We start from the raw sequence: 7,712 nt of genomic DNA, 5'->3' as shown, positions 1-7,712 counted from the left end.
ATGTAGATCTCCCGGTGTCTAAAACCTTACAGGGATTAAACCGACAGTGACCAGATAGACATCGCAGGTATGGAAATCTACTCAAGTATGTTCTCAATGTGACCCTTGACTTATATTCCCTGCAGACAGCTGTTGTGTGCTCTCTCCCTGATAGGCTAGGCCAGAACTCCGCTTCGAGTAGCTTCGAGTAGCTTCTAGTAATGTCAGTGAAATGACTCAGCTGTACACGAGCACTCAAATGCATCTGATCCTGGGCCATTATTGTGCAGCGACTGTTTAGGACACACAGGCCTGGAGAAACCCCGAAAAATTAACCACCTTCATCTGATCCAAATTTTAGATGAACTGCAGCTTGCCGGTGAAGCCCTGATGCTCTTTCATGAAAGGTTGGAGTGAAGCCCCTCACTCACTCACTCAGTTGCTCGCTCACTCACTCACTCACTCACTCACTCACTGCCATAGCCAAATAAACAGAGGGCACACTGTGGCTTACTGAACAAATCTGTGCCGAGCAGGTTGGCCAGTAAATAATGATGGGCTAGCGGAGTCACAGACGTTTGCACCCTCTCATTTTCCCCCTCTGTCTTTGTGTGGGTTTCCAAAACCAAATTGTTTCCAGTAATTTGGAGCACGCAACCAGCGGGCCCAAACATAAACAGTCATCCTTGTAGGTTGAGTGTGTTTAAACTGAAGGATGAGGGAGGGTATGTAGGTATGGAAAGAAAGATTTATGATCAGGGAAAGCCTGCTCACCGGTCTTTCTGTCCCGGCATCCAACTGTCTTGACAGTGATGAATTGAAACAGATTAATTGGTGTTCAATCATGGCAGCTATTTGAAATGATAACATTGTTGCAAGACGTGTGAAGTTATACTATTTCAATTATGACTTATGACGTTGTGTGTGATAATGCATTAACATTCCACCTCTACACAGCATTTACACCTTGTCCGGTGATCTGTCATTATATATTTTTTTTTTTAAAAAGTCGACCACCGGCTTTATAAATTCTGAGTAATTCAACATACTCTTATGCATTTTATTTTCAAACATAATCAGATGGCTGAGTGATTTATCTTCGGATCCGTTGACCAAACACTGTAAAGCCATTTCACATTCCATCTTCACACCTTAGCTGCTGCCCTGATTACTGTCCCGTGGGACTGGGGTTTAATCAACCAGTGGAAATATGCCAATAGTGAGAGCAACACTGCTTACTGCCTGCAGCACCCTGGAGGTTTCCAGCAGGCTAAAGACATCAAACACATTCGAGATCAGCATCGGACTGGACTCTCCAGGAGCCTAATGGTCAGGCTCAACATGTGCCAACCACACCTCCCTCAGCTATTTTTCTTATTATTATTAACAAACAAAACATGGTGATACGAAGCGTACAGACGTGACCCCAACTGTCTGCAGATGTTTTATCTCACCTTATATTCATATTTTTATTGGTTCAATTACTGAACATTAACTTTCATGACAGAACAGACTATTACCTGCCATACAACACTGTGAAATATACCTTTAGGCTCTATTAAGTCAAATGTTTATTGAATTTTCATATAAGGTGAAATCATTTTGATAATACCCTGTCTTGGTGAACAAGCTGTTTATGAGACAGATTTGCATGTTAAGTGACTGTGTGATGCAATTTATAGAGCTGGCTAAATTAAGCTCATGTTTCTGTGTAAAATATGTTGTTCAGAACAGTTGGTCATGCATGCAAATACATACAGGACTAATCTGTACAGCAAAAGAGAGGGTTATTTATGGGAAGAAAATAAGACAAAGTAGACTTTGTGAGGGTATGTGTTTTTCTTCACACATGACTACAAGGGCTGACAAAGGCTGGACAAACACGCAAATGCCTTCACTGTTTGGCAAAACTGTGTAGGTTGAAAGACAGTGTGCACTGACTTCAAAAGTATTTGAATAATGTAAACTGTCGCAGATAATTACCTGCCTAGTCTAAAAATATCTCCATCTTCAGGACATCTTCACCTGCCGAGCAGTGACTTGTCTGCACTTCGTCAACTTAAGGTTGGCCTCGCCGCTCTGAGCAAACAAAGAGCATATGCGTGCAACGCAGCTGATAAATTCTGTGATGTTAACATGTTTGTGCTCGAGATTACGTCTTTAAGAACGTTAAGATAACCAGCGTGCTTCAGTGACGTGAGAGCGAGGATTCACCCAGTCGTTCAAAGAAGAAAAAAAAAAACACCAGGAATCCCAGACATTCTTTGTTATTTATGACAAGCTTCATTTAGCCGTTTACAGTACAATACATTCCATTTGCTGTGTGTCACCACTAAGTAATAATTGCTGTCATTAAATGGCAGTTTCTACCCTTCCATGGTATAATAACTGTTTGTCAAAGGCCAAGCTCTCAGTCTGCACAATAACCACACACCGTTCAAGGAAAAGTGTTTACCTTTTCTTCTTTAACAGGCCCTTTTGCATAAACCTGGGACTACAAAGTGTGGATGTTTAAGTGCAGCAAGGGGCAGCTGTCACCACAAACTGTAGTGTTTTGTAGATTCTAATATTTCATAGACATTGTTGATAGTTATGGCACATTTAAACTATTGCTGCAACAATGCCAAACAGATTTATGAATACAGTGTCATGCCAGTAGCTTTTCCAAAGCTTTGATACAGGGGAAGGATTTGTGGATGACAGTAAACAAAGCTCAAGTTCTTTCCTGCCCTGTGAAGTGATAAGCAGCCTAGAAAACAGTTTCAGCGCGAGCAGGCCTCTACCTGCTAATGGCTTTGAGAAGTTTCTATTTTGGTTTTGAGGTCTCTTCACCTCAGGGATGTAACATACAATCTGCCAAACAGGTGAAAACAAAAATGCATTAAGACCGTCAATTAAAATAATGAGAGACTAAGGTTATCGGCAGGTGAAAAGGAGCACTGGGTTTGTATCATGCTTATGTGCCTGAGTCCATGGCTGTTAGCTGAGCCACTTGTATTATTTATAAGACCTTGTCATAGGAGCCAATTGTGTCGACATTTATTTGTATTTTGTATTAAGACTGTCCAATTTTATGATGCCAGTTGAACAAAGGAGGCCATAAGACGATAAACCTGTGGATACTCTTGACGGTAACTATGTCATACCTTGACCTTGAGCAACAGTTTTATGAGTTATTTACAACTGTCCGACAGTAGAACACTGTTTCTCCTGTGAAGTGGGTTGCGTCATGGGGGTTGTTGATTTTAGTTGATGATGTTCTAATGAATTCCTTTCCTGTGGCAGCAGGTGCTCAGCTGCTGTGAATCAGAGAAATATCAAGGTCAGACATGGGGGGGGTTGTGATCAAGGTCATACTAAATAGGAATACTGCCAGGACTTACTCTGAAAAGCCAAGAGCTTCCACAGCTGCTATACTGTTTGTTTTGTTTTAAATGCAGGTATTTTATGAATCTGTATTTGTTTGTTTGCATGTTTTTTTATGGGGCAAAAAAGTGGCTTTATATTCATTGTCATCTTGACACATAGAGTCATATTCCACCCCTTCATTCCTCTCTCACTCAGTGGCACATACAGTGTTTAAACCTTCACTAGGAACACTTTAAGCCACACTGTAAGTATGGCGAGTCCAGCTCTGTTAGCAGTAAGACCTCCGGGTGAGATATGTATCTCTCTCTTTCTCTCTCTCTCTCTCTCTCTCTCTCTCTCTCTCTTTTTCTCGCTCTATCTCTCTCCAGCTCCGCTGCAGTGCCGTGTCAGCGCCCTAAAGTGGCCCAGCTGCCGGTGTGTGTTGCGTCAATCCGCCTCCCTTCGACACCCACCCCCCTCCCAGCCAGGCCAGCCCTTCACACGCTAGTCCCCACCGCATGCCCTGCCACCCCAGCGATCCGCTCCAGAAGAAAGACAGGAATGATTGATCCCCATTCTAAACATTTTATCCGTCACTTATCGCTCGTGCTGATAGAGAGCTGCCCCCATTCACAGCCATCTTTTTTTCTCTCTCTTTCTCTCTCTCTCTCTCTCTCTCCCTCTCTTTACTCTGTCTCTCCCCTCTCTTTTTTCTTCTCTCTCATGCTACCTTAATCAGAGGCTTGATCTTGCCCTCTGCTTCTGTTGTACCTACAGAGTGTTCCTTGCCTGGCAGAACTCTCCTCCTCCCTTTTTCATTTCTGTCTAAACTTGAAAGAGGAGCCAAACATCCTACTCACGCATATGGCTTGCACGAGATGGGCTGCCATACCGGTGCCCGCCACCCCCTCCCGCCTCTCACTCACACACACACACACACACACACACACACACACACACACAAACACACATACACACAGACATACATTCACACATCGCACACACACACACACCCCTAACCCAAGCCTATATTTTTCTCTGCGCCCCACACACCCTCCCCACTAACTAGAGTTTGAAACTCGTCACCCCCCCCCCTCCCTCCCTCTCCCCCGAGCCTCTCCTCTCTGCCCCTCACGCTGGATTACAGCGCAAAAGCCCTGAAACCCCATGCTGAAAGACTAATTGGTCTCAGAAACGCAACTGGGATGACAAAAAAAAGGTGTGGAATGCAGACATTTATTTTTATCCATTTAACCTTTTCACCTGTTGGAGAAGAGCAATGATTAAGCAGCGGATGAAAAAAAAACTTGTTTTGTAACACATAACTTATTATCTATATCCAGCATTTTTCATATACTGTACATGTAGTCACAGAGGTAAGGAGAAAGGTCGTCTTTAATCGAATACACAGGTGACGTTGGGTAATCTGAGAGCCTAGCTCTCTAGCTCGTTTTAGTTTACATAGCCTACATCTGAAAAGTCTTCCTCTTGCCCCCATCTCAGAGGAAACATATGGGACTGTGAACAGGTTAATCTTTGGGACTAGCATACATACTGGCAAAAAAAGGGAAACATGCTAACAACATTATTGCAATGTGTGTCAACTGGTCAAGGGTTTTGACCATAAATTCTGAACGCTAGATATTTATGACAAGTAGTGACAAGCTGTGGGCCTGCAGGATAGGCCCAGCGCAACTGCTGAAGGGCTGTAAATCACCTGAATGTGCCTGTATGACTACCTAATGACAGCTCCGACTGAGGGAGGAGTTCTAATCGTTTACTCGCTGTCTGGACGTTTTTCAGCCCCGGCAAAAATCCAACCAAGGAAGTCAGGACTGATCGTAAATCAGCGTGACGAATAAATCAGTGATAGACGCCTATACAATGAAGGTCACGCCATTTACTGGCATTACAACAATTTTGAAAAATTAATGTCACACTAGAATGTTTTTGTTTGTTGATGTGTTGCATGTCATTAACATGCAACCACATTTGTCTTGTCACATGTGGTTTGCTCTCACGTGAATGGCTTGTACCTTCATGTTCATGTCTTACTTGGTCGGCATCACATGAGAATTAATCAGTTTAACTCAAGTATTTAGTCTTGCTGCCATGTGAGCAAGCACAACATACACCTACAGAAATCCCTGCTGCGTTCATCAGAGTGTTTTGTATGAACAATAATATTATGGAGTGTATGTATGAGGAACAGATAAACTCTCTCTAGAGGTAATTTTACAAAGGTGTCAGCCTTTCACAATAATCCATTATTTGTTGTGGAGACAGTAACCTATAGCATCTCAGCAAACCAAACATGTTTCCTCAGTTATGTTGTGGTAAGACGGAGAGGTAAATTTATCTCAAAGAAAAATCTGTGTTATTATTCACCTGCCTGTGACCCTGGCCGCTCCTTAGTTTAATTGACGGTCTTGATACATTTTTGGTTTCCACCCCTTTCACAGATTGTGCACCACAGCCCGGAGGTGAGAAGACAACACAACCAAAATAAACTTCTTAAAAGACAACAGCAGGCTGAGGCATGCTGCAGATTTAAACGGGATATGCTATTTACAGCTCTGCTAACGGCTCCCAGTTGAAAAGTTGAAACAGTCAGTGGCAAAATAGCAAGGCCCTATAATAACTGGACATTTGCTTGATCGTGAGACAATTTAAATAATGTTAGATAGTGATCAGTTTACAGCTCCTTTATCTGATGGTGATCTGGATGCACCGAACAAGCATCTCTGTGTATGCCAGTACAACAGTCCGTTTCTGCACCCTGTGACCCCTTGACTCATGCCTCTATTTTCTGCCAAAAGGTTAGCGAGTGAATGTTCTATGGTGGTGCGCTATGGTATCAGTAGTCGAGGGTAGGCAGGAGACATGAAAATACTGGGCCCTTTGAATAAGAGCGTTGGTGGGTTCTGACTTGTTTGCATGCAGCTGCTGACTGTCATGCCATTGTAGTCACAATGTCAGCCATTATGAAGAAACCTGTGGTTGACCCGTGATTAACCTTGCATGATGCATCCCAACACTTTACTCTTATCATCCCTTACCAGAATGGTAGACAATGCAGTTGTGCCAATTATTTTTTAACGGACTGTACAGGAAGGGAAATGCAAAACAGACATGTCCTGTGGCTAATGTCTGGCCTGAGGGCATTTGCAGAGCATAGCCAGTGGTTTCAGCACCAACCAATAAAAGTGGCAAAGGCATGTGATACTTTTTTATTATTTCAAAGGCCGAGATTAAGACTTTGCAAATGGCTATAGATTAACTAAATGTAGAAAACAACAGAAGCCAGCAGGTATCACTTAAGATATTTTTTTTTGGCAACAATTGTTAACTTGTCAATTTGAAAAAGAAATGTCCCTTTGAACACTTCTTCATTCAACTTTATAACTCATGAAAAACATAAAAACTGGGCACTCCTATCTCAGAGTGAGTTCCTATACAATGTACATGTAGCACCAAGATAGCTCACATATTAGCAGTTCTCAGTGGCATTCTATAAAGATTGCACACTTTTACTATTCCAATGTTCCATAGAGGAAGAAAGCCACTGTGAAATAAAACAAGCTGGCACTAGCCATCATGATATTACTTCATCAAGTTAGAGGTATGAAACACTCATAGGCCAATGTTCTACAACTTTTATGTCCCTGTTGCAATCCAATTACAGCCAACAACAGGTGGCTGAGACTCACACTCTCCACCTCAGACACATTCAAATCAGTTGGTTCAACCCAAAAGGGAAAGGGGCTTTACAGCCTGTGTCTAAGACTCGCAACACATAAAGTACATAAATGTAAATCGAGTTGTGTATTTTAGCTCATTTTTTATCTCCGCTTCGAAAGGCTCTGAGGTTAAACAAAGGGCATTTTGTGTAAAGCCATATATGCACTTTTTCCTTTGGTTTGAGAGAATCTGGGAAGTCTGCCATGGATAGCGTGGAGCCAAGTAGAAGTTGACTGTCAGCCACAGCACCTCACCTCTTCCCTGCACTCAGGTGTGTAGATCTGAAAGGCAGGCTAATTAATTTTCAGGTGTGTAGATCTGAAAGGCAGGCTAATTCATTTTCATGACAAGCCCATTGGCTCCTAAGACACTAAACCTGAAAATCTTGTGAAACTCTTTGGTCGCGCTTGTGTAACCAGTGCCTTTGAATAAATTATTTTCTGATTGTTATCACCAACCCTTGATGTTTACTTTACATTCTCATTGTCTCTCTCACCTATTAATATCGTCTGTCATCCATTCTTTGTTAGAATAAAAAAGATAGAATGTTCTTGACCCCACAACCTCAAAGCTGCACGATTTACAGACGGGAACCATCCCTGTTTTATTCAACACCAAAATAACTGAGCAGGGAAGATTTATGA

The sequence above is a fragment of the Sardina pilchardus genome, chromosome 2, assembly GCF_963854185.1.
Source record: "Sardina pilchardus chromosome 2, fSarPil1.1, whole genome shotgun sequence".
NCBI classification, from domain to species: domain Eukaryota; kingdom Metazoa; phylum Chordata; class Actinopteri; order Clupeiformes; family Clupeidae; genus Sardina; species Sardina pilchardus.
This window is presented reverse-complemented; position numbering follows the sequence as displayed.